The following is a 27192-nucleotide window of genomic DNA, read 5'->3' on the forward strand; positions in this document are numbered from 1 at the left end:
CAGCCCAAGAGCAATAACTGACATCCCCAGTGATGTGACCCCTGAGCCCCTGTGTGTCGAGGGACCTAGAGCCATGACAGGGGTGTTCTGTAGCCCTCGGGCCCTCATCCCGAGGGGCCTTCTCTGGGCTCTGCTGTGTTCAGCTCACTGACACCAGCCTGTGCCCACAGCCCTTGGTAGAACTCGGTCACCTCCCCCATAGAATCAATACCTCTGAGCCTGCTGTCAGCAAATCTTTGACCTCTGACCCGGCCACACACTGTGACCCCTGAACCCATCTGTCTTTCCACCAATCCTTGCCCCGGTCTCTGGGGTGGCTGAGGTGAGGTGACCCCCAGCGGCAGCACAGGCTGTGAGGGGAAGGGAGTGAGGCTGTCAGCCTCCAAGGCCCAGCCTCTTCTCTTCACGCCACACTCACGGCCGGAGTCGGCGGCTGCCCCTGGGGCCTCTCTGGCAGGGGAACGGGCTGGGCCCTGGAGCGAATGTACCAAACAGCCGAAGGCTGTGCATGAAGGGTTTTGGGTCCCTTCTGGGTCCTTTCTGGGGCCCCGGGGGCCTTGGAAGGACAGAGAAGGGACTCTGGGGTTCCTATCGCCTATCTGAGGCTGACAAAGGTGTCCCTCCTTACCCCCCACAAACTACTCTGCCCCAGGCCACAGGCCTGAGGCTCAGAAGTCCCCCCCCCTTAGCACGGTCCTGGCTGAGATGAACCCCCAGGCTAGGGAGTATGTACCCAGACATGGTCCCATAGCCAGGGCACAAGCCCATAAGCGTCTGGGGGGTGGGAGGGACCCTGTCCTCCTATCCCACGGGCTCCCTCCCTACAGCCAGTCCCCCTGACCAGACATGGTCTCAGTGGCCCTGAACCAAGAAAGAAGGAAGGGCTGCGCAGAGGGCCCCAAAGTAGCCCCACCACCCCTTTAGCTCAGCCAGAAGATCACTGCTCTGGGCTCCCCGGCCTGTCCTTCCAGCCTGCTGCAACCTGTCACCCCACTGAAATCTTCTGAACCACCTGGAAGGCAGTGGGGAGGGGGGGTCCTGGGCTCCTAAGCAGACACCAGTGTCCTAAGACTCCAGTCCTAGAGGTTCTGGCCAGGACAATAGGACAGGCCGGTCACACACCGTGTCATCCTTACCTGGGGGCCTTTCTTGGTACCTGGAGTGTCTCCCTGCTTCTAAGGGCTCCTGCTTCTAAGAGGAGACCCCGTCCCCCACTCAGGTGTTCTGAGAGCCATGGGGCCCAGCAGCCCTCTGGCCTGGGTCTATCTGCATCTGCAGGAGGGACAGAGAGGCACATAGGAGAGGAGCCAGGAAGTGGGCTCAGGTGTGCCTGACCTCAGGGTCATGGAGTCCCCCGACTCCCTCTGCCTCCCCTTAGACCTCCAGCAGGTGCCCCGGGAGCAGAGAGGGTGGATTCTGACCCCCTGCAGGGACCCTGGGCCTTGCTCAGGAGCCAGGAGGGTTGACCAGGCCTGAGGCAGAAGATTGGTCATGTTAGCACAGGCTGGGTGGGTGTGTGGGCAGCAGACCCTGAGGCAGCAGACCCAGTGGGTGGGGTTGGGGCATCCAGAAGGTCCTAGCACAGCCTTCTTCTTCCCTTTTTTTTTTTTTTTAAAGATTTATTTATTTAACAGAGAGAGAGAGATCACAAGTAGGCAGAGAGGTAGGCAGAGGGAGAGGGGGAAGCAGGCTCCCCACTGAACAGAGAGCCCGACGTGGGGCTCAATCCCAGGATCCTGAGACCATGACCCAAGCCAAAGGCAGAAGTTTAACCCACTGAGCCACCCAGGCGTCCCCCGCCCCCCTCCCAGCACAGCCTTCTGAGGCCTTTGGCCATCTGCTGTCACTCCCGTCCCCCCCCCAGGGGGGCCTACTTTCTTCTGTACGTGGGACCTGGGCCAGGCAGGCGGGAACAGCCTGGGGTGCGGGACTCCAGTCAGGAAGAACAACAGTTGAGTTTTCTGTGCTGAGCAAGGCCTCCTTGCCTGCCTTGGGCGAAGCCTGGTGCCTGGTGACCCCACCCAGGCCCAGGGAACGCAACCTCGGACGAAGGATGACAGATTCCCCAGAGACGGAGCAGGGCTCGAACCCTGGGAGTCGCAGGCCCCTGCGTAGGAAATCCCGCCGGAAGAGGAGACAGAGCCACGGGGGCGAAGGGTCACGGGCTGGGGTGTGGACGTGAGCCGCGCTCTTCTCCCTGTTCCCGCCCAGGACCCTGTCTGGGCTGCAGAGGTGACACGTGTGGCTCGCCGGGCCCCTGGGGTTTTGGACATGTGGACAGAAGAAGACTGGGGTGCGAACAGCGCCAGAGCCCCAGTCCCTGAGGTGTGCCTGTCATGCCCTGCCCCGTGAGGACGTGAGGCCTGGGTGGGGGGTGGGGGCGGTGCTCGGCAGCCGCACGGGGGAACCTCAGCTCTTCCTCCTTCTAACGAGCACCCCTGGGGCCCCTGGTGCTCCCTGCGGAGTCCCAGTGTTGGCACAAGACACCCAGCCCAGGGGATCAACCCCACGGTCTGCCCTATGCACACAGACAGTGCGCGTACACGCGCACACACACACACACACACACACCCCGCATACCACACACAGCACACTAACACACACCACACACTGACACACACATCGCTGGCACACACATCACACTCAGACACACACACCAAACACGGACAGACACACCACACACTGCCCCAGCCCCCAGACGCACACGGACGGAGCTCTGACCGCCCAAGTCCGTCACGCAGACTCAGAGCGGCCCAGGCCCCCTGCGGGACCCCTGGGGCTCCATAGGCCTTCCCCCATCCAAGAGGTTCCTCAGTCTCCACTTGGTAGAACCTGGAGCTCAGGGAGGACAGGGTGTCCCCAGCCGAATGCCTAACGGGAGAAATTTGAGGGGAAGTGGGTGCTTCCAGGAAGGATGTCTGGCAGTGGGAGGATGGGGTGGTTGCAGGCTTAGGGTGTACTTTGGGGGTGGGCAGCTGGCCTCAGCAGGCCTGGGACAATGGATGAGGGATCCCCTGCATCCTTCAGGGTGGGGGCTGTCACCTCCTTGGGACTGCCTTGAGGGACCTCTTGCCCCCTCCAGGGCGAAATAACTCTCTCCACCCCGCTGGGGGGCAGGTGGGCACAAAAAAAAGTCCCTGTCTTGGACTCCCCACGTACTTTGTCATGGCTGATCTGCGGTGGTCTCCCGAGCCACCACCCTGCTGACCTGGCTTGGAACACAGGAGTCCAGGGGGAGGAGTGCCCACATCTTGGGCCCAGAATGAGGGGCCTGGGCAAAGACCCACCATCTGTTCCAGGACATGAAGAGGGCCCTTCCCAGACCCCACAGCCAGACCAGCCTGAGCTGGTGGAGACAAGAGGTCCCTCTTGGAGAGCAGGGCCCCAGAGACCTCTGACCCACTCCCTCTGTCGGACATTCCACCACCGGAGCCAGATTCCTCTGTTGCAAATTACCCAAGGCTCCTTTACAATGTGAATGCCTCCAGGGCCATACATGAATGAGGTGAAGGGCCAGGGGTGCTGAAGGCAGGTGGGGCCTTGTGTGGGCTGGGTGCCAGGAAGAGCTGGGGGTTTCATCAGTTAGTGGGGGTCTTCCCAGAGGTGGTGGGCAGTGGGATTCTGCAGCATCAAGCCTGCTATCCCCTCCTTGCCTGGGGCCCAGACTTGCAAAAGGAGGAGCAGATGCTGGGCTTCAGCTGATGCAGTGTTTCTCGGGGCACCTTCCCCGCCCTCCTGGCTGAGCAGGGGGCCAATGATGGCAGTGGTAGCAGCTGCTGGGTCTTTAGAGTAAGGAGCTGGACACACAAAGATAGAAAGGTCTTCAGGGTTCCTGAGGGGAGCGCCCTGCCAGGTACAGGATCCAGGAGGGGACACAGCCCCGTGGGGTCTGAAGGCGAGGGGCCCCTTCTCTTAGGAAGCCCCCATGCCTGGATCTGATAGACCCCCTGTCCCCTTTCTGGTCAGCTGCAGACCCCGAGCTCTGGCCCTTGTGGAGGCCAGCGTGTCCGCACAGCCGGGATGGGATGAAAACAGGAAGTGGTCTCCGGTGCCAGGCGGGTGCTGCCTGCCCTTCTTCCCGAGTGTGGGGGTGGCTGCTCCTGGAGGGCCTGAGTCACCCGCCAACGGCTGCTGGGAACCCTGCATTCCTAGCTGGACTACCCCACCCCCCCACCCCGTCAGAGCCCACTCCAGCTCTGGGGGTACTGTCAGTCTACAGCCGCCTCCTGACCCTCCCCTCTTATGGGGCACCCTTAGGAACTTAATTCTGCCGAAGGCATCTGCTCTTTGTTCCAATTAATCTCCCTAGGATCCCTGCCAGGGAGGCCTAGGTTACAGATGAGGAAGCCAAGGCCCAGAGATCTGCTCAAGGTCCCACAGCCAATCACTGGCAGTTTAAGGACTTGAACTTAGGACTGTTTCAGCCAAGGAGGGTGAGGCCCAGCCCTGAGAGGTGATAACTTGAGCCAAGACTCGAATCTTGGAAGGAGCCGACCAAGTCCCTATAAGGGGGAAGTGTGTACCAGGAGAGGGAATAGCCAGTGCAAAAGCCCTGTGGCAGGGACAGATTTGGAGTGTCTCAAGAACAGACAGGAGCCAGGTAACAGTGGTTCCAAGATAGAGGCCACACCAACTAGATGACTTGAGTCATCTGAGTCCCCAGATCTAAGTGGACTGGGTGTCGGTCCACAGGCCTATGTTGCTGCTTCCAGCTGCAGTCAGAAAAGGTGTGCTGGACCTTGCAGTGAATGGACAGTTTCTGCATCCAAAGATTGGTATGTTGTAGGACTGGGACTTCCTCCCCACATCTTCCCAGAGGACAGGCTGGGGACAATAGGAAGTGATGACAGCTGGCCTAGGCCATAATGGGCTGCTGACCCTTTACTCTCCATTCTCCAGGGCAACCCAGAGGACCCTTTGACCCCGTTTCTCAGGCACCGAGATGGGAGCTTCTCAGAGCACTCCTTAGGGAGTGGCAGGCATTCTGGTTCTCTGGCTCCACGGAAGTCTTCCTCAGACCAAAGGCAGCTGGAGTGTGGCTGAAGTGTCCACATTTCCTGCCTGCCCACCAGGGAAGGTGAGCCAGAGGAGTTTGTGTGGGGTGTACAGGTGAGTTTCCACTGATCCTGGGTGGGCATCTCATAGGGAAGGAGAACACAGAAGTCCAGATATTATTATCTAAGACAGTTGATAGGGGAGTTCACAGGGAGAGAAGGTGTGTCTGGTGAGGGGTTGGGGAAAACATGCCAGAAAAGGTAACATCTAAGTGGAGTCTAAGGAATGGGTCACGTGGAGATGAGGGAAGGTGTGGCTCTCCCTGGAAACCAGCATGGCTCCAGGGTGAAAAGGGTCACTTGTAGTTTTGACCCTATCCTTTTGATCTTGCCAGATCCTAGGCTTCTCTCCCCACTTGATGTTGTTCTCCGGACTAGACCTCAGTCTCTGACCTAAGGAAAGTGAAGCCACCCTCCAAAAAACCAGATTAGCCCACCTTTCCCACTCTGCACCAACCTGGTTTGAAGACCATCAGTCCTATTCCCAACCTAATCAACAGAAACTTCTCACCCCAGATCCTGCCTCAGCCCACTTCTTTGTACCCAATTATTTATGCCATTCTAGTTTAGTGGAGTAGAGGCTTCTTGATGGAAAGTTACTTCCCCGACTACCTGGAAGATGTCGTTCTCTACTTTGCTGGCATCCCATTGCTGTGGATGAGAAGTCCGTTGTCAGTCTAAATGTCCTTCGTTTGGCACAATCCCTCATTTCTCTCTCATTCACAAGCATACCTCATTTTATTATGCTTCACTCTCCTGCACTGTGGAGATACCATAAAAAAAAAAAATAAATTGAAGGTTTGTGGCAACCCCGTGTTGAGCAAGCCTGTCTGTGCCACTTTTCCAATAACATTTGCTCACTTTTTATCTTTGAGTCACACTTGGGTGATTTTTACAATGTGCCAAACGTATTCGTAACTATTATGTTTGTTATGGTGATCCATGATTATGATTTGCTGAAAGCTCAGATGATAGTACACATTTTTTAGCAAAAAAGTATTTTCTTGGGGCGCCTGTGTGGCTCAGTGGGTTAAAGCCTCTGCCTCTGGCCCGGGTCATCATCCCAGGGGCCTGGGATTGAGCCCCGCATCGGGCTTTCTGCTCGACAGGGAGCCTGCTTCCACCTCTCTCTCTCTGCCTACTTTGATCTCTCTCTGTCAAATAAATTAAATCTTTTAAAAAAAAAAGAGTATTTTCTTAATTAAGATATATACATTTTGGGGGCACCTGCGGGGTTCAGTCGTTAAGCATCTGCCTTCAGCTCAGATCATGATCCCAGGGATGCAACCTTGCAATTGGGATCCCTGCTCCGCGGGAGGCCTGGTTCTCTCTCTCCCACTCTCCCAGCTTGTGGCCCTCCTGGGTAGGGGGACGATATATCTCTGGTGCCATCTTTCCTGTTCTGATAAATAACTCTCTCTCTCTGTCAAATAAATAAATAAAATTTTAAAAATGAGATATGTGCATTTTGAAAGGCATAATACTATTGCATGCTTAACAGGCTGCAGCATAGTGTAAACATACCTCTCGATGCATTGGGAAACCAAAAAATGTCATTTGACTTGCTTTATTGCAATAAATGTGCAATATATCTGCGGTATGGCCCGTGCTTTTAAGATTGTCTCTTTGTTTTTAGTGTTCTGTAGTTTTACTCTGGTATGAGTTTATTTTTACTTCTCCTTCTTAAGGTCCCATGTGAAGACTCACTTCTTCGTTCTGGAAATTTCTCAGTCATCACATCTTGAATTTTTCCTGTTTTCACCTCTGGAATTCTTATTATATGGATTGAACTTCTTTGGACCACTCGACTTTTTCCTCAAAGATCCTTACAGTCTCATTTTCCTTTGTTTTTATGTCTCTGTGTTGCATTTTACAATATTTCCTCAAACGTGTTGTCCAGTTTTCCAGTACCCTTTGCCCACCATTAGTTTGTGATGAATCTGTCCCCTGAATTTTTACTTTATGCTTTCATGATATTTCATTTCCTTAGTAATCTGTCTTTTATTTTTAGATAATATTTTCTTTATGTTTCCTTCTCCCTCTTCTATCTCCTGGATAATTTAAAATTTATGTATTATGTCGTCTTTTTCAAATTGCATTAATATCTTTAGATCTAAGATCTCCTGCTGACATAGTGATTTGCTTTTTGGGGTCATTCATGACTTCTTTTTTATCGTGAGCTCCTCTTTATCAGGATACTCCCCTCCCCGCTGTGGTCATTATCCTGGGCTGTGTAAGTACCCATACAAAGTCGGTGGAAGTAAGTATCTTTCATGGTCTTATATCTATTTTTATGTTATTTTCTAGATTTGGGGTTCTAGACCCAAATCTAGAAGACTTGGATTGCGTCATTTGAATCCCACATTTCTTCATGGCTCTGGCTAGGGTTTTGATTTCTCAAAGGTGATGACTTTTTCAGACGGAAGGCTTCATTGCACTTTCTTGGGTCAGCTTTGCAAGTCCCCTTTGCACGGGATAGTCTTTTCAGACCCGGGATTTCTGGAAGGAGGTCTGCTCCAGCTCGCCACCTTGGGGAATCCAGGGCACCTACCCTGATTCTAAAGTTTTTCCCACTCTTTCTGTCCTATATAAAAAATGATGGCCTCCATGGGGCTAAGGCGACTCAGTTCGTACCCTCCAGGAGCACATCTCACCTCCCCTTCAAGGAAACCTCCCAGCTTCACCATCCCCCTTCCAGTCCCAGGGGCTCCCCTCTCCGGCCCCCCTTTCTGTGATGCAGTTATGCCCAGAACCCCAGAGGGAGTCCCCGAAACACAGATTCCTCAGACACACCCTCCTGCTTCCAAGATCCCCAGACTCTGACCAGTTACCATCGCTTCAGATCATGACCTTCGAGCACAAAACTCTTAAGAGACCCTGACACTTTCTAGCCTCGGCAGCCGGGGCCTTCCGTGGTACCTAGATCAGTGGTTCTTGACGTGGGACAATGTTGTCTTCCCAGGGAATATTTGGCCATGTCTGAAGACAGTTTTGGTCGTTGTGATGGTGATGGTAGTGGCGGAAGGGGAATGTTCCTGCCCCTTCGTGAACAGAGCCCACGGTCGCTGCTAAAGATTCTCTAAAGCTGAGAAGAGCCCTAACCATACCGAAGCATGACCCAGCCTAGAAGGAGAGTAGGACTGCTACTGAACCTCGAAACCTTCTTCTGCCCTTTCTCACAAGTGGGTCCTGAATCCTCAGGGGGATGGGCCTTATGTTTGCTATGGGCAGAAGAGCAGCCTGACACCCGGGACCCAAGGTGTTCCCCGCTGGGGGAGGACAGAGGAGCCCTAGGACCTGCCACGGGCCGAGAGCACGTCTGTGGAGGGGTGAGTTTTATGGGACCTGGAAGGACACCACAGGCCCACACTGCTCCCAGCTCACACTCAGAGCCTCCTTGGGCCTGGGGCTAGGGTCAGTCACACACTCTGCCCCACCTGCCCAGGAGTCCTCCTGCTCGGCTCCCTCCCCGGGGCGGCCTGCACGCGCTGGGCACACTTCCTCGTGTGATGTGGGGAGCAGGCCCCGTGTGATGTGGGGAGCAGGCATGCGGTCGTTGGAGCAGGCCGGGCCCTCCTGGGTTGGGGGACGATATATCTCTGGTGCCATCTTTCCTGTTCTGATAAATAACTGATCTGTGGTTGAGGCAAGAAGGTCACCTCTGCCCAGGGAAACTCAGGAACAAACCACTTGTGACTGGTGGGAAGAGCCCAGGGGTGGGGGCAGCGGGAAGTCTGCCTTCCCTGGCCACCAGGCTGCTGGGGACAGATTTCAGAAAAGGGAAGTGCTGTGCTGGGGCAGCGCTTCCTGTGGTCGCTGGCAGTCAGGGCATCAGGGCGGGCACGGCAAATCAGAGGGGTGGCTGGCCTACCCCAGGGAGGAGGCGAGGCGAGCCCTCCCTGGTCCGCAGACCAGGAGGACCCGGGCGGGGCACTTCTCCTGCTGTCATTCACCAGCCTGGGCTGGGGGCCCTGGGGATTGAGGGACTCCCTGAAACCCCATGGGACCACAGGTGCCCCTGTCGGGGAGGCTCCTAGAGCTCCTTTCTGCCCACCAGAGCTTAGTAATTTGCTCCCTGCCTCTCATGATCTCTAGACGCTGCCTGTCCTGTTCACACACCTCTTTCTGCCTGCCCCTAGACGCCGAGGGGAGGCCCATGGCCCCTTCTGCTCTGGGGAGGCTTCTGCCCCTGATCTGGCTGCTCTGGGGGACCTCATCCTTCCCAGAAGGAAGTCCTGAGCCCCGTAGCCTGCTCTGTGCCCCTTGTGCCCCTGAGAGCGGGCAGCTGTCTGTACCTTCAGTCCCTTGTTAGGGAGAGGACTAGAGCAGAGCCTGAATTGCGAGGGAGGTGGCCGGGCGCCACAGTCCCCGCCGCCCACCTTCCTTCCTCTGAGCACTGCAAAGCATGAGCCCAGGTGCTGAGCCCAGAGGAGTGCCTGGTCCAGGAGGGTAACAGAGGGACAACTGGCTTCCTTCCAGGCTCAGTCAAGAGGGCTGCTGGCCCCCTGCTTGCTAGTCCCTGCTGTCTTCCTCTGGGTTGAGTTCGGTCCACTCCACCTTGACTTTGCAGACTCACCCTGGCCCCACCAGACGCCATCGGGATACAAAGAAACCCTGGGTGTGGGGGCTACCCTGTCCCTTTTGCTCTGGTTGAACCCTGTGGATGGGAGCCTGGCTCTATCAAGTCCCCAGGATGCTTCTCTTCTCTTCCTGAGGGTCTCAGGGGACCGGGCTCCTTGGAAGGTGAGGGTGGGTGTGGGGTGGGGTGTAGGGGATGGAGCTGCTGCTCCTGCCTCCCAGGTCCCACTGGGGGCTTGTGCCTGGCAGGGTCAAGCCAGCAGGACCAGCACCCTGCCCTCCCCACTGTGCTCAGACCTGGGCTGTGCTCAGGGAGGGCCAGGTCAGCCCAGCTCCCCACATCCCCACCCCCACGTTCTATCTCTGCCCCCTCCTTTAACTCTCCTCATCTCTCTTGACCTTGGGTCACCTCTTCTCTATTTCTCTGTCTCTCTGTTTTTCTTTCTCTTCACTAAGTTCCTCCAACCCCGGGACCCCCATCTCCTTTCTGTCTATATTTATTCATCTGTCTGGCTGGCTGTTGCTGTCCGTGTTTCTCTCCCTCCTTATCTCTCTTCCTCATCACCCTACCCTGACCCCGGCTCTTCTGTGTCTGTGTCTGTCTCCCTGTCCCCCTGCCCTGTCTCCCCTCCATGCTCACCCTGTCCCTGATCTTCCTGTCTCTGTTGTCCAGAGCCCCCCCGGGGCCCCCCGGGCAGCTGGGCTCCACGCTTGGCTCCATGCTTGGTGGGACCCCGCTGGGGCATTTCTTAGCTGCCCACGGGCCCTCATCCTGTTATCAGTTGGAAATGAATCAGAGATTAGGAAACGGGGGAGTGGGGGTGTTATCGCCCGGTGCACACGGGGCTCTCAGCTAATCTCGGGCGGCCCTGGGTTCGAGAGGAAATGCAGTTGCAACACCGGGCCCTTTTTACCGTCACTGTCATGTCCGCTGCAAGGCTGTGGGGACACGGGCATGAGGCTGGAGAGGGCCTGGCTCTCAGCCCTCTGCAGGTGTGTGCACACTCACCCTTGTGCACATACGCTTACAGGCATGCACACACAGGGGAGCCTCTGGGATGCTCACATATCTCACCCATCATTGGGCCTCACACCTCATCCTTGTCTTGCCTTTGCAAGCCCATCTCTGGGCCCTGGCTGCTGTCACTCCTCCCTGGGTGGCTGCTCTGCTCAGGCCTCGTCCCGGGCACCCTGTGGCCCTCCTCTCTGGGCAGACCGAAGGGCCCCGTCAAACAGCCGCGGGACGGGCTACTTTCCTATCCAAGCCGTCCAGAGGGCCTCAGGATCAGCCCACCGTTGTTGCTGCGGACTCCAGGCCTGCGTGTCTAGCTCCGGCTCCCACTCTGTCTCACCCCTGCCACCGCCCTTCTGCCCCTCAACTGTCATGGTCCCACAGCCGAGGTCTCCTTACTACCCCTTAGTGCTCCAGCTTCAACACGTGCTCTTCCCTCTGCCTGGAAAACTTTCTTCCACCTCCCACCTGGCTGACACGCACACACCTCTGCTCACCCAGCTTTCACGTCACCCCCTCAGAGCATCAGGAGTCCCCATCAAGGGCGCCTGGGTGGCTCAGTGGGTTAAAGCCTCTGCCTTCGGCCTGGGTCATGATCCCAGGGTCCTAGGATTGAGCCCCACATTGGACTCTGCTCAGCAGGGAGCCTGCCTCCTCCGCTCTCTCTGCCTGCCTCTCTGCCTATTTGTGATCTCTGTCTGTCAAATAAATAAATAAAAATCTTAAAAAAAAAAAAAAAAAAAAAAGAGTCTCCATCAGGTCCCTTGTCTCCGGGCCCTGGCCCCTCACACTCTGCCCTCACAGCACGGGGTTTCCTGTCCCCGCAGAGACTGCGCTTTTCCGGGAGGGACTTCTTACTGGCCATCTCCCTCCAGACCGTGGATAATGAGGCCGAGATCACGGCCTCCCCCTGCCTGTCCAGTATCTGGGCTGGACCTGGCCATGCTGGACAGGGGTGTGGACAGACGTACAAACACACCCAGAGACATGGACAGCAGGTGTGTACACGGAGACACATAAACCCATCCGCAGACCATGCGCAGAAATTCCCACGTAGATGCTCAGGTGGACGCACAGATAGGAGGACACACACACACATGCACATGCACACACACACACGCACGCACGCACGCATGCCTGCTGTCTCCCGGGCGCTCCACGCACCTCACCAGCTGGTGGGCCCCCAGCCCTGCCCCTCAGGTAGGATCTATGTCAGTGCCGGCCTCCTGGATTCGGCTGCCATGGCCTTGTCCTCAGAGAACTAGTCCCAGGTCCCAGGTTCACCAAGAGCAGCAGCATCAAGCGCCTCTTGGATAGCATCTGAAAGAAACGCAACAGCTCAGGGAAGGTTCAGGGGAGCGCGCACGGTGCCGACGCTGGCCGTTTTCCCAGCAGCCTCAGCACTGAAGTGAACGTGAGTCAGGATTTCTGTCCCATCCCCACGAGGTTCCCGCTGGACACAGGCAGCCGACGAGGGCGAAGAGCCGGGCCTGGGAGAGGGACGGCGGTCTCTGCAGAGGACAGGCCCTCAGGCAGAGTGGCTGGTGAGGACGGGAGGCAGGAGGGCGGTGGGGCAGGGCCCCCAAGTGGAACGTGGAGGGGCCTCCCCTGGCTCCAGCTGGTCTGGTCAGAAAAGCCAGACGAGGTGGCCTGCACTTCTGGCAGCGGGAATGGGGCTGAGAAGCTTCAAGACAGCTTTTCATCCCCAACACCTACCAACAGTTTTTCCTTTTCTAAGATGGTTTTTACTGTCATTAACCCCCAGCTGAGAAAAGTGGTGAGTCCCTCCTTGGGTTTCTGTTCATCTCTGGGGGTCCTCTGATTCATGCTTGCTTGGTGAGAGGCTGCTTATCTGCTCTCACCGGTCCCTGAACAAAGAGAACTGGGGCCCAGTGTGCCTGCTGTCCACCAGGCACGGGGGACGGCTCTGTGACCCTTCTGGAAACAGAAGAGCATCTGCCCAGTTCCCTGGCTTCTGACCGTCCACCAGCCCTGTACCGTCTTCCCCTGCGGAAGGTGCTCTCAAATATTCCTTCCAAGGCAGTCCGAGGGTCTTCTAGGGTCCCTCAGTCTTGAGTTCCAGCTTTCATAATCAGGCCCAGGCCTCGCCCTTTTCCCGGACCCCACGTTTCCAGACACATTGGTGAGCACCGTGGGCTTCCCGTGAACGCGGGAGGGGTTTCCACGGGGCTCACGTCGCCTCACACCATTTTCTCACCCCCCACAGGGACTAGCGGCTGGCTGGGCGTCTCTTGGATGGAGACGCTGAAGACTCCTCGGCTGATCTGAGAAACGTGAGAACAGGGCTGGGAAAATCGGCCGTTTTTGTGGTTTGGGGGTTTGAAGCAAGTTTCACAACTGATCTCCCAAGAACATGGTCCAGTCAGATGCGCTCCCCGCCCGGGGGCCCGGTTCCCCGCTGGCTCCGGTGCTGACCGCCCGCCTTTGCCGGGTCCAGAGGGGAGGGCTGAGGCGGAGGTGAGGGCCTTCACCCGCCCACCCTACCTGCTCCCCACTTTCCTTCTCTGGGGGATGAACTCAAGGAGCTCGAAGATGAGACTTTGGGGGGGGTTCTTGGGGTTTCTGCCTCAGGCTGTGGCATCCGATGAGGTGTCCACTTGGCCCCTCTCACTCCCGTTCTGGAAATGTTTCTCAGATGCCCCTGGGGCAGCTGTCCCCTTAAAGCCTTCCTTTGTGGGGACAAAAAGGCCAAAAACTTCTTCTACTGCCATATTCTTGGGCTGGAACTGACTAGCAGCGGTACCTACAGGGACTTACTATGGGGGTTCAGGGAGAGAGGAGGGACCCGAGGGGGACATACCCGCCCACCACGGATCCCTAGAACTTCTGATGCCTCTCCCGCAGATAACACCCAGCTGGGCTGGGGAAGGGGTCCTCCAAGCCCAGCCCTGCCTCCGCGTGGCCTGGCCCCCCAGCTCGTCCTTCCACCCTGGGAAGTCCCAAGCACCCTCAGGCCAGCTGGGGCAGAACTGAAATTGGTGACATCTGTCTCTTTGGCCCCTTGGCTCTGGCTCCCGCCCACTCACCCCAGAGTCATCCTGCAGGAGCCTCCAGACCTGGGAGGAACAGCATGCTATGTCCTCCCCGGGGTGAGCCCCGCTTTCTTGCCTTCCATACCCCCACCCGCTCTGGCCCGGCTGATGAGATCCTCACCAGCCATCTCTGTGGTCAGGGGTTTGGTGGGCGGGGGTCCTGCGTGTTCCTCAGACCCTCTGTTTCCCACCCCACATAGCAGAGGGGGGACATTCCTGCTCCAGGGGGCAGGGTGAGGCAGTGGGGCAGAGCCCCTGCTTCCTTCCTCTGCTGAGGGCGCTGGGACAGTCCTGTGTGCAGTTACCTAGCAAGGGTGGAACTGGGGACGGAGCGGCTGGGAAAACAGAGCCGGGGCTCAGAGTCACCCGACTCACGGCCAGGGAGACAGACAGTCGCGTGCTCAGTCAGGGGAGTGGTCCGGTGATCACACGGACGTGGTGGGTGGAGGAGAGTCGGGCCGGCTCTGCAGGGAGGGAGTCCTCCAGGCAACACTCAGGGGCCAGGGAGAGGTGTGGGGCCAGAGACACACGCGTGGGTGTTCGGGAAGTTTCCAGCGGTGGCACGGAGCCCCCTCAGCAGAACCAGATGCGCGTGGACAGTCGAACACAGGGAGGTGGACAATTAGCCAGCATCTGAGAAAGCCTCCATGAGTCTGCCCTTCAGGGGGATGAAACTACACATGGACGAGGATGACCGTGCAGGGGTCAGGCAGGGATGCCCAGACACGGCTGGGCAGGCCGGGCCCAGGCAGGCTAGGGTGCTCTGGGTACATCTGCTGGGTGCTCGTGTCCCCCTTCCCGTTCCCTATCCATATACCCCCTCCCAGCTTCCTGTTTCTGTTTTGGGGCCACAGGAACTTCCTCTTCTCATCATGGTTCAAAATGGCTTGCTGGTCTCAGTTGGAGGCCCAGTGGGGGGGGCTGGTCACCCCAGCCCAACAGCCAGCTGGAGAGGGAGGGAGAGAGGGGCTCTGTATCCCCGGATGTGGTGGGCCCACGGAGATGTGAGCTGGCCCCTCCCACAGGTCTCCCTGAACAAACTTTGCTGGTTCGTTGGATGCAACTTCCGCCGTGAGTGCTGCTCAGGGCCAAGGTGGGCTGGTCCTGCTGGACTGACCTTGAGCAGCCCCCGTGTCCCCTTCCTGCCTCAGACGGAGGGCCAGGAGGATCTCTCGCTCTCCCTGTCTTCCTGCTTCCTTTCAGGCGTACTAGAACTTGACAGAGTTGCTCGTGGGCTGCAAGGCATTGGCCCAGGGTGTGGACACAGCATGGCCCCACCGGGAGCAGAGCTGCAGGGCGGCCTGGCCCAGGGAGTGCCTGGGTGTGTGTGTGCCCCAGTGAGCGTGTGGGATCCTGTGGAACGTGCACTGTGTGTAAGTGTGCAGGTCTCCCTGGGTGAGCGTGCTTTCCTACGTGTCTAGAGGGCACCGCCTCTCTCTTAACCAGTACCCTGCGCAGAGTTTGCCCCTTAAATGAAGGTAAGCTGTGTCTCAAGAGCCCCTGAGCCCGCCCTCAAGGGAGGGGGCTACCCTGACCCTGCTGACTCCTTAGGGGTGCCTCAGGTGGGTGTGGGGCCCAGCCTTGCACAGGGCCCAGGGCGTGGGAGGCAGGATATGCTGGCATGTGCCAGGGAGGGTACACAGGGCAGTCCTCCAACGTGCTGCCTTGGAACCACCGTGATCCCCGAGGGACGTAAGGCCAGTAAAAAGGGCCGCTGCATGCAGGCTTGGACACCTTCTAGACACCCCTGGGTGGTGTGGGGATAGGGCATGGGGGCACACGTGGGCTGGGCTGCTGAGAACCTCAATTCACGCCACCTCACCGCTCACCCAGCGGGCCCAGGATGGACCTGAGGATCCAGATGCTTCTTCCCAGGGGTTGTGGCCATGGTCAAGTTCAGGAGAGTGCCACCTCCCCAGCACTGCTATCCGGCATTTCCTGAGCACTTGCTGTGGGCCTGATGTCTCCTTTAACATCCGATGACCATCCTTGTCCCTTACAGGTGGGCAGCAAGTTGTCAGGGATCTGTGGTGCCTGGATCCCAAGCTGGGCAGCCAGACTCTGGGCCCGGCTGCCTTCCTCCCACGGGGGAGACAGCTCAGGGAAGCCCAGAATCCGGGGTCACCAAGTCCCACTACTTGGCACCTGGTGTGTGCTCCGCATTAGCAGGGAGGGGAGGCAGTCGAATAAACACTCACCGATTGTTTACAGGGAGGGCTCGGGGCCATAATTAAGTCTTCACAAATCAGCCCCTTATCAGCGAGGGTATCTCTAGCAGCCTCCAAAGGGGAATCATCCTGGAGCATCTAACAAAAGAAAGTTGGACGGGGCTTAAGACTTTTTTAAACTCCGAAGAATAGGCCTTTGTTGTCAGCTCCCCTCCTGTGGTAGCCTGCCTGGTTCCTGGACTCCCCTGGGCCGGGGGCAGGACCAGGCGGCCCCTGCCCCAGCAGCCCCCACGCTCCTGGGCTGAGCCCCCAGACCTCACCCACCAGCTGTCTGCTCTCAATGCCGTGGTCCCCACCCCCCCAACACACACACACACCCTGGCAGTGGGCAGGGCGCCAGGAGTGAGGTCCTAAGGATGTCCTCAGTGCCCCACCTCACCTGCCAGATCCTGGCATCCTTCCCTTAGCAGGCACCATTGCCAGCCTGGAGCCAAACCCAGGCTGGGGTGAGGTGGGGCAGGTGATGAGGGGTGACCTCTGATGGTCCCAAACCCCCCATTATCTGGCTCCCCTCTGCGCTCACCGGGTCTAGGCCTGTCGCTCTCATCTCTGCAAAAGCTGTTCCCTTCACCCACAATGCTTTTCCCTGCTCCTTTCTTCCTAGCACATTTCTACTGAAATGTTAAGATGTCGCTGGCTTCACCCCTCCCAGGGAGGCGTCTATACACTCCAGGCTGGGTTTCCCGTCTTTCCACCCCAAAATAGTCCCCATGACCGCCCCCCCATCCCGCCCTGTGTGTGGTCCTTGAGAACAGGTCCTGCTCTCAGGGACAACCTCCTGCCTGGCACGGAGAAAGTGCTCAGTTCCAGCTGTGAAGGACAAGTGAGGTGGAAGAGGACAGCTCCCGCACCCAGCGACAGCCCGCAGCCCCCGGAATCCTCACCCCCATTCTCCGAGGGCTCTTTGCCCCACTCTCTGTGACTCAGGCACTGTTGTGACCATCACCTGCCATCTCGGGGCACAAGCATCCAGACGGTCTGTAAACAACCAGGCGTGGCAGCCTTCCAATAAAACTTTATAAATTTCACGTCATTTTCACGGGTCATGGAATACGATTCTTCTTCTGACTTGTTCTCACTGTTAAAAAAACGTAAAAATCAACGTTATCGCCCTGGTTGTGCCACGCCCGGCGGCCAGCCTGCTCCAGATGCTTCCTCCACCCTGTCGGAGCCGGGCCTGGAGAGTCCTCTTTGCGGCCCCCACGTCGGACGTGCTGTGCGTTCAACGGATGAAGGATGCGAACCCACAAGGGGGCTGACTAACCTGCCAGCTAACCAAGTCACCAGCTAACCAAGCCTTTAGCTCTTGGGTCTGGAGTTACCCCTTCCCATCTCTGGGCTTCTTTTTTTTTTTTTTTAAGATTTTATTTATTTGACAAAGATCACAAGTAGGCAGAGAGGCAGGCAGAGAGAGGAGGAAGCAGGCTCCCTGCTGAGCAGAGAGCCCCACATGGGGCTCTATCCCAGGACCCCAGGATCACAACCCGAGCCGAAGGCAGAGACTTTAACCCACTAAGCCATCCAGGCGCCCCATCTCTGGGCTTCTTTAGCCCCAATGGACTCTTTGACCTCTGACTGGTCTCATTGACCTCTTGCCCAGCCATCGCCTTCCTGACTTCTGGCCAGGCCCTCATCCACCCGCCAAGCAGCCCAAGGTGATGAGAACTTCAGGAGAAACCCATGGCGTGCCTAGAAGGCGCTCACGGGCACTCATCACTACCAGGCTAAGAGTGCAGCTGGGAGGAAGAGCTGGGAGCTGCCTCAGGCTTGTGTGTGCTGTGGGGGCTTTGAGGCCGAGAAGGGGAGGACCTGGCTGTACCTTAGGGCAGTGGAAAGATTGTCAGGGATGCCAGGGGACACATTCCAGGCATCAGAATGTACTAGACAAAGGTGGAGAGGTAGGATGCCCGAGTATGGGACCACAGCCCAGGAGACTAGATACAACGGACCCCTCTCTGTCCCGGCTGACAGAAGCCAGGGCCAAGCCTAATCTCATGGGGAGCAAAGGGGGTGAGTCCAAGTCCTAACCCCAGCGCTAATCCACTCAGGTTAAGGTTAAACCCTAACCCACTCCTGGATGGTGGGAGTGAACCCATGGGCCCCAGAAGGCCCCAGCGTGCCTCATAGAGGCCTGCTCCCATCTCTACCAGGTGGCCTTCCCTCTCAGTCCGTCCGTCCACCCTCCAAACACTGGTGGACCCCCAGCGACCTGCCCGTCAGGCCCCGTGGAGGTTATGGACGACACAGACATGGCTCCCGCCTCCTGGGACTAATAGGGAAGCAGAAGGATGGGTACTCCCGTGAGGCCACAAGTGGGGCCATTTTGAAGAATGTGAGGGCCTGGGCGGTGGCTGGGGCCGCTTCCCAAGAGCCTCCCTAGCGGCAGAGCCCAGCCCCACACAGATCCACGGGGTGCTGCGGCGCCAAGTCCTGGAGCAGGAGCAAGCCGCTTCAGCGGCAGCCGGAGAGAGGGGCAGAGTGAGGAGTGTGGAGGTGGGGAGGGGTAGAGCCAGCCTGGGAATGGGGTCCCGCTGATGTCTACCCAGATTCCTGGACGCTGCCACCGTTCGTGTGAGGACCCGAGGACGGGACTGCAGGGCAAGACTCCTGACCCCAGACGCGCCAGGAGGCCAGCGCACAGACGGGAGTCTGCCGGGCAGTCGAGGGCCGGGTTCCCTGCCGGAGCAGGCGCAGAAGGCCGGGCAGGCCGTGGGCGGTGGGCAGGCCCGGAGACTGCTGCTCTTGGCCTGACTCTGGCGTTGGCTTGGCGTGTGGCCGCGGGGGAGCCATGTGTGGGCACGTCCCCGGGCTGCCTGCCTGCCGCCTGGAGATAGGAGCCACAGGCAGGCTGGCTCACCTGGGCCCGGCTCTCAGCAATGAGAAGGCGCGGCGGGTGCCGGGTGGCAGGGACCTCGCTGGGCCCAGCCGGCCTAGGGGACAGAGCACCTCTCACCCTTACCCGGCTTTTGTTCTGTCACCCACCCGCTCCCTACTGAGGGCCTACTGTGCGCCCGCCCAGCCCCAGGGTCCATCTAGCCTTGCAGACATATAGGGAACAGCATCTGCCTCGGGTACAACCCCCCACACCCCCGCACCTCCAGCCCCAGCCCAGGCTTGGCCAGGCTGAGGGACGTCAGCCGCTGCCTCTCCTCCTCCCAGCCCCCCATTTTCCAGAGGCCCCAGGACATCCTGGGCAGCATGTGGCCCCGAAGACAGAAACTTGGGTGAGGTTTGAGGACCCAGTCCTGGTGTCGGGCTTCTGGGGGCAGGAAGGGCTGGGCGTGCATGGGTCCGTGTGGACGTGTGTGACTGAATGAGCACTGGGACAAGGTGTGGGCGTGTGTGTGTGTGTGTGTGTGTGCACGCGCGCGCGTATGCATGCGCACCTTTGGGCCTGAACGTGTGTGCATCTGTGACTGTGAGCGGCATGGGGGGCCGTGAGCATGTGTGCATGCGTACGTCAGTGTGTGTGCATGTGTGCATAGCTGGGTGCATAGCTGTGCCGGCAAGTGTGTGTGTGCATGTGTGGCCCGCACTCCTGGAGCAGAGTCCCGGGGCCTGTTTTCCTGACCGCCCCCCCACCCCCCGCCCTCTTTGCAGCAAGTGTTGACTCAGGGAGGGAAGGGCAGCCTTCTTTCAGGATTTCCTGGTTGGGGAGAAGTGGTGCCTTGGAAAGGGAACAATTGTGTCCTAAGTGGATGCTGAAGGGCCTGGGTTGTGCAGGGCCCTGTGCTGTCCAAGGGCACCAGGCCATGTGTCCGCCTAGGCTGGGCTTCCAAAGGCCACACAGAAAGGCTTTCCCCATGAACGATCCCACAGGCCGTGCCCTGAAGTCCTTTCCTAACACCCCTCTACCACAGCCATGTAGCTGGGGGTTGCGGGGATGAGGGGGCCTGGCCTGGAGCCCCCTTTCTAGGTGTGAAGAGGAGGCCCGCACACCTCACAGACAGCGAGGCATGAGCGAAGGCAGTCCTCCAACCTCCCCGCTGGCTGCCCCTCGTCCCCCCATGGGGCCAGCCCAGGTTATCTGGTCCCTCCTGCCCTTTACCCCACAGGGCCTCAACAGATAAGGCGACAATCTTCCAGGCTGTCAGTCTAAGAGGGAGTGAAAGATCGAGGAGAGCTCCATGCTGTGGAGGCCATCTGAAGCCCTGGCTCTTCCAAGAAGACCTGGAACCTTGGCTCCAGCAGGAGCTCTGGAGAAATGCAGAGTCCTGGGCCATGTGGACTCATGGGGTCAGCCCTGGGCCCTCAACCCTGTCCCCTTGAGGAACCGCTGAACCCAACACCCCAGCCTTCCCCCATCCTGCAGGCGCCCCATCTCGGGTCAGGCTGAGGGCAAGGCTGCCAGAAGGGGGGCGTGGCCTTCCCCCTGCTCCCCGAGGCTGAAGGGGTGGAGTTCAGGAGGCTGGAGAAGGTGGGCAGCAAGCCCGCCTGCGGTGAGGCCCTAATCTGCAGGACAAAGTGGGGATTTGCAGCCCAAAGGCCTCTAATGCGCCTGGGCTCGGCTCGTCTGTCAGCACCAGCTCCCAGGTCCGGGAAGAAACTCTCCCCAGGGCGCCGGGAGCCAGAGGTCCTGCTCTCCTGGGAGGTGATGCGAACCAGGCCAAAGACGTGGATCTCAGCTGTTCCTGAGCAGGGTACCCATGGGGCTCCCCAAAGAACCTCTAGTCCTGACCCCATGAGCTCAGGCCTAGGGTGCCTCTCCCCAACAGCACTGCCACTAAGTCTGTCCCCTGCCGGAAAAACAGGCTTTCCCGACCCCTCTCACCCATTTTGATCCTCCTTATGAAAGAGGTTTCCTCTGCCCATTCCCACCCCTGTGGTGCGTGGTAGCCCAGGGGCTGGGCTGTGGGAGGTAACAGGAACCTTGGGGGGTCCCCTTTTGCCCACCTCAGGGGCCCCCAGGATTTGGGCCCAGGTCTGCCCTGAGTTGGGGAGGAGGGTACAAGAGTCCCAGGGGGCTGCAGAGCATCGGTACCTTGGGAAGCGGGGCCCAGGGAGGGTTCCAGGGCAGAGGCCGGCGTGGTTGGGGGGTGCCGGGGCTCCGGGCTCTGGCCACACCACGCTGGGCAGCCACCAGTCCAGAGGCTGTTCATTAATAATTAACCCTGGGCCTGGGCCTTGACCTCGTGGGCCTCTGAGCAAACAGGCCTTTCTGGCCAAGCGTCCTGAGCCTCTTGGAGCCTGCTGGGCCCCTCATGGCCTCTCTTGACCTTTTCTGACCTTGTGGTCCAGGCCTCCTTCCCCCTCTTAAGCTGTGGCGCTGGGGCAATGACCAGTGGTCTGGATGCTCCGGCCTCTCGGAGGCCTGTGCTGGGTCCGCCTCCCTCCTATGCCCACCTCAGACCCTATTGCCTCTGCATGGCCTTGGGGGCCAGCACCTCTTCTGGATGGGGGCTTACCAATGGGTGTGTCATCTGGGGGCTCAGCACAGCTCCTGGTTGCTGAACCCCTATGGTCGGAGTGGGACTCACCGTCACTCTCGTGGACTCTGATGTCCAGGATATGCATGACGGGTCAGACTCTCGGGGGCAGGCCAGGTAAGTGGTTCCAGTGTGCAGCCCCAGGGACAGTCAGGATCACCCGTCAACAGTCCATGTTCTAGCTCCACCTCTCCTCTAACTGGCAGTGTGAGCCTTGGCCCTGACTCTCTGGGCCTCAGTTTCCCCATCTGTACAATTAAAAAAAAAAAATGGCAGTTATCCAGGGTTTTCCAGCTCCAGGATTCTGGACCCCATTTGGGGTGACCGAGGACGGGAACGGCACACGTCCCACCCTACCCCAAGGGCTCATGGACAGTTCTCTGTGTCCCTGGCTGCCACACGTCCACTTCCTTCCTCTAGGGCCATCCTGGTGTTCCTTTGGCGCGCCAGACCTCTCCCTCTCTCAGGTCACCTGGTTTGCACAGGCAAGGCTGCTGTAGCCTGGGCTTCCGGAAGTGGGTCACGTGCCCCGGGCACGGCCAATGGATGTCTGCCCCGAGACTTTTGCTGGAACTACCGGGAGAAACAGGTTTCTTTTTCCTAGGTGGCAAAGCAGGGGAATGGGAGCCTTGTGGTTACTTGGTTGGGGGCCTGTAGGAAAGCCAAAGGGACGGAAGGGAAAGCAGAGCTGATATGGAGCACGGATTTCCACAACTGGGATGGAGCAGTGCTTGAAGCTGGTACCAACCCGCACCCCCTCCCCCGGCTTTTCCATTACAAGAGCTGTCATGTGCCTTTCCTGCTCAAGGGGCACTCGGTAGGTTTTTTCCTTCATTCACACTTTCTCACACTATACTCAGCCAGCAGGGAGAAGATGCCACACACACATACACACACACACACACACACACACACACACACACGGTAACAGCAGGTACACACACTGCTCACGTGGGCACAGAAAACAGGAATGGTGGGGAAAGCTGGCTGCAGTGAGGGGCTTGAAGTGGGGAGTCAGTGAGCCCAGGGAAGGGCCAGGCCAGGCCAGGTCAGTGTCAGGCAGAGAGCTTGGGCCCTTGGGAGCCACTGAGGGTTTTTTGAATGAGGAGATGGTGGGTAAATGGTAGAGGCTGACAACAAAGGGGGGAATGTGAATGCTTATGTTTGCACACACACACACACACACACACACACACACTTGAGTTTTGCATGCAAGAAACATTCTGTGGTCCACTGTGGGAGCCCTTGGGCTGTCTGTCGCCTGCAGAGGCCTGGAGCTTCTTCTGCAAACGTGTGAGTCGGGAGTCTCTGGTCCGTAGAGCCCTCTGTCTACCTGGGACTGTGTGGTTCCTGGGAGCCCAAGAACCACACCAGGCAGGGAAGACCCTAGGAAAAGGGGTCAACTCCTTTCCTCCACTGTAGGGTAGACAGGATATCTGGGCCTCTGGAGGAGCCGAGACTCAGCCCCACTGAGGATCCCCACGGCGCCCCAGGAGGGCTGGCCTCGTGGGGTTCATGGGGTGGGGCTCATGGGGCCAGGCTCAGGTAAGGCCCTTGTCCTGGGGTCCAGGCTGCCTCTATGCCTGGGCAGTCGTGAGTCCCAGAGGCAGAAGGCTTCAGACACAGGTATATACCATGCTTACACGAGGACACACACGGGTGTGCTTACACACGGCACAAGCATGACGTGCTCTCGGATCACTGTCAGCTGTGAGCCCTGGGGTGGGGAAGGTAGGGGCCCTCTGCGTGGGTGGGGAGCAGGGGTAATCCATAGGGAAGCCCACCTCCAAGGTCCTGACTGACCCCTGGGGCTCTGCCTTCTTCACAGCTGGTTAGGAGTTTTTGCCAAGTGGCTCTTCTGCTGGTGTCTTTCTCTGTTCCTCTTCCTTTCCCTGCCTTGGCTGTGGACTGTTACAGCCCCTTCCCCATTTCTGCCTCCTGGCCTCTCCTCTCTCCGATGCTTTCATTTTTGTCTCCGGGAAGGGGCACCCGAGAGAGGAGCCAGGCTTAGACCTCAAGCCCCACGGTCATCCACCCGGCCCCTTGCCTGAAGCTGCTCCCTGCCCTGCTTCCCCAGTCTGGCCACAGCCCTCTCGCCCTTTGCCCTGGAACTGCCAGCAACCCAGGGGGGCTGCAGGCCTTGCCTCCGCCCCCCAGCTGCTGCAGCCCCTGCTGCTTGGCTGGAGGCTGGCCAGATGGCTGGGCTGTGGGGAGGCCACGGAGCCAGGACACGTGTCCTGGCCCCAGGCAGAACCCTTGCCCCGGCTGCAGAGCCACACCTCTCAGGACCAGCTCTGTCCCCTGAAATCCCTGGAGCCCAGGGCCAGGCTCCTCCCCCAGCCCTGGGCCGCTGTGGACTCCTACCTCCCTCCAGGCTGGGAAACTGAGCCCCGCTCAGAGCAGGAGTCAGGGCGAAGCAGGGGGTGGAGGGTCCCCCAGAAGAAGCCAGGTCCAGCCAGCAGTGCGGTGAGAAGAGGAACCCTACATCCTGTCATCCCCTCAGTGAGGCCTCTGGGAAGATCCTGCGCAGTAAGGGGGAGCACAAAACAGGGAACTTGTCATAGCCGTGGATCTTGCCAGAGTGGAAGCAGACACAAGGGCCTCCATCTGGTGGGATGCAAGAAGCACCTTCCAGCCTGGGTAGTCACTGTGCTGGGGGCCCTCACCGCGCTCACTGCTGCCATCCTGGCCAAAGCCTGCTGGCACCTGCCTCCAGGAAGCTCTCCTGGGCTGGACCAGAAGTGAGGGGAGCCCAAAGCAGCTGGCCTTCATCCTCCCTAGGGTGGAAGTTGCAGAGACAGAGCTGGGCCCCACTCTTGGAAGGTCCCATCGGCCACCCAGCTTGCCTTGGCTGAGGGGCTGGGTTGCATGGTGGGAATCAGGGCTGCAGTGGAGATGCCCTGACAGGGGCCAGGCCCAGCTTCCGATCACCGTGGGCTGGGGTTTGAGTCAGGTCCCTAGAAAGAAGCCTTTGGCCCTCACTGCATCCAGGGCTGCTAGCTGCTATAGCAGGTGACTCTGGACAGTCAGGAGATACCAGGAAGTAAAGAAAGGGCGGTGGGCTGGTGGAGGGGGCAGTGTCAGGCGGCCTGAGTTCACATCTGGCCGGGGGTCTGATGGCGGCTTCTCCCTCTTGAAGTCTCCCCTAATATTTGGAGAGGGTCTCACCTCTCAGAGGTGTGGTGTAATGGGGGGGTGGTCAGTGCCCAGTCTGCTGCCTGGCACACACTTAGCCCTCAATCAGGGTAGTCCATAGCCCTTTTCTGGTCAACCAGCTCAGAGGGCTGGAGAATCCAGGTCATTCCTGCAGAGGTGGACCAGGCCTGCCAGCAGGCAAGGAGAAAAGCTTTGGTAAATCTCCCTCTTCCTGGGCACCCCCATCCTCAAGGCACAAATATGCACTTGCTTGCAAACACACACAAACACACATACACACACACACACACACACACAAACTGGCTTTGCTCCCCAGGACCCAACCACCTGCTGGAAAACCAAAAGCTGTCTTTTCAAAATAATGATTAAGAATCAGCATTGACTATTCAAATCGAAACTCCCCAAACCCTTCTCTGGGGTACCCAGCCCCTCTGGAGCTTGTGGGTAAAAGCTCTTACCATAGTGGAAAAAGTAGTCCGCCGAAACGGAAATCTTCCTCAATTTAGCTGAGTCATTTTTCTTGTGGCTAAAGAAGTCCAGATCACCTCTGGCCCTTCCCCTGATGCCCGTGGCCCAGCCAGCCTGGAGGACCCCGATCCACACCAACCCCCATGTCTGTCCCCAGCTCCCCCCAGGGTCCTATTGCCAGAGCCCTTGACAGTAAGATGCCCACGCCCCCCCCCACCCTCCTGCAACTTTCTGCAGCCACTTCCTGCTTCTAGGTGGAGGTCGGGTGCCCTGGGGAACCAGGAACTGGGGTTGCACCCCAGAGCGGACCATGGGCAGACCTATGGCCTAGGCAGCTCTCTGGACGCCCTGTTCTGGGGGCCCACAGGCCAATTGTCTTGGACCAAAGTGGGGGTCACTACAGTCAGGGATGGGGACTTTGTCTCATCCCGGATCTGAGGAGCCTGAGTCCATGGGCTGGGCTGACTGGCTGGGGAGTAGCAGGTTCCTGCCTGGTTGGGGTTCCCAGTTCAATGGATGCTGGTGTTGGTCAGTGTCCCTGCCTGGTTGCAGGCTGTATCCCCTCCCTTGGTGACTCTTAGGAAGCTTCTGGAGGCTTCTGGAAGCTGTTCTCTGGGAAAAGGGGGGTGAGGCATGGGGGCCACCTAGGCGCAGCATGGAGGGCCTCAAGTGCACCAGGTTGTAGCAGCTGTGTAGCAGGGAGGGGAGGCTGGCTCCATGGGGTCTGTGTGCTCCAGGCGTGTCTATGCCGTGCGCCAGAAGCCTGGGACCTCCTGGGAAGGCCCTCCATCTGAGCCCCGCGCTTCCGACCTGGGTGCTCTTTCTGGGTGGTTGGGGAGTCAGCAGGAAGCATGAGGCTTCCCTCAGCTGACACGGGTCATGTGCCATCTACTGCTGTTTCCTGCCTGAGAAATGGGGATGCCGATACCCATGGTCCAGGATTGCTGGGAAAGTAAAGGAATGGCAGAGTTGGGGTTAGCTAGGAGGACAAGCCCCAGGATGGAGCAGGCAATCGACAATCCTGATGTATTTGTGGGACTGGAGGACCCCTATGTTTCCCTTGTGGGGTTCCAGGGGGAGTGCTCCTCACCGACCTGGGAGGGTGGGAAATGCAGCAGCGTGACCTGGGGGTATGTCCCAGCTGAGTGTCTGAGGTCACTCGGTGGAACTTCCCCCCCAGCCTAGAGTGTCAGGATAGAGAGCCACGAGCGGACATTACCTGCGTCTTGGAAGCTAAGGAAAGGCACCCAGGCCTGGAGAGACTACAAGGCTGGGAGTGGGTGGCTGGTACTGTTGGGGCCCACCTGGGACCCCAAAACTGAGAATCAGGGGCATAGCAGCAGATGCCAGGGAGGCCCACTTCCCTGGAGGGCCCCTCAGCCCATCTCAGTGCCCAGCGGACATCTGCTGGCCCAGCCCCAGAGGCTGTGCTGCCCAGAGTCATCTCACACCCACTTGGACTGGGTCTCCCTCAAGGTTCTGGCAGCCAGCGTTTGGGAAATTAGGTGAGGGGGGCCTGGGACTAGGGTGAGGAAGGGAACTATTTATGGCTAAAAGTCATTTTGAAATTTTCAACATATTTTTTATTTTTCAAAACAAAAGCTCTATACGTGGGGTTTGGGGGGGGGGCACTGAACCTAGCTTTGTGGGAAATGAGTCAGACAGCCATAAAATTCTGTTTTTCTGAGCCAAGGGGATTATTTTACATCTTGTGGTATGAAGACACCGAGAAAGCCCTCCTCCTGGTCCCTGGCGGGGCTCCCTGCTCACCAGCCTGGGCCGCCGCAGCTCCCTCCTTTCCCAGAGCTGGGGGCTATCAGCCTCCCAGAAGAGGTGAGGGCTGTGGCTGCTTCGGAGGCCTGGCTGCTCACCCCCTAGGCCTCTCCCTTCTCCCCCACTAACCTGGCCACCCATTCTTTTAGGCGGGCTGGAGTGCGGCTGGGAAGGGTGGTGGCCTCATGGTGGGTCCTGCCCTCGCCAGCCGCCATTCACCGTCTGAGAACCTGGGAAAGGTCCAGAGGTGCTCAGGGAGCCTCCCATCCCACATCCATAGGACTGCCGGGTGTGAGACCAACCTGTTCCTTTGAAGCCTTCCCCGAGGCCAGAAGGGCAGGGGTCCTCTCCTAACCTCCCTTGTGGCCAGCAAGCCCCGCCCCCCCAGGATCCTCCCCCTAGCTCCAGTTCCAGGGGAGGCAGAATCCCCACCCCAAGTGTTGG

At 58.7% G+C, this 27192-nt stretch overlaps 1 long non-coding RNA gene across 2 annotated transcripts; it reads right to left on the bottom strand.

The window, feature by feature from the left end:
• Nucleotides 1–4768: 4768 nt before the first annotated feature.
• Nucleotides 4769–27096, bottom strand: LOC122911516. Of its 2 annotated transcripts, XR_006385480.1 has the most exons (7): nt 27051–27096; nt 21403–21599; nt 16810–17003; nt 15896–16003; nt 11809–11964; nt 5667–5815; nt 5104–5138 (listed from the first exon to the last, which is right to left on the bottom strand). It is a non-coding gene; the product is annotated as an uncharacterized LOC122911516 (long non-coding RNA). The 2 variants fall into 2 exon arrangements; XR_006385479.1 differs by having other exon boundaries at nt 4769–5815.
• Between the last annotated feature and the right edge of the window lie 96 nt (nt 27097–27192).

The sequence above is a fragment of the Neovison vison genome, chromosome 7, assembly GCF_020171115.1.
Source record: "Neovison vison isolate M4711 chromosome 7, ASM_NN_V1, whole genome shotgun sequence".
Classification (NCBI taxonomy): Eukaryota; Metazoa; Chordata; class Mammalia; order Carnivora; family Mustelidae; genus Neogale; species Neogale vison.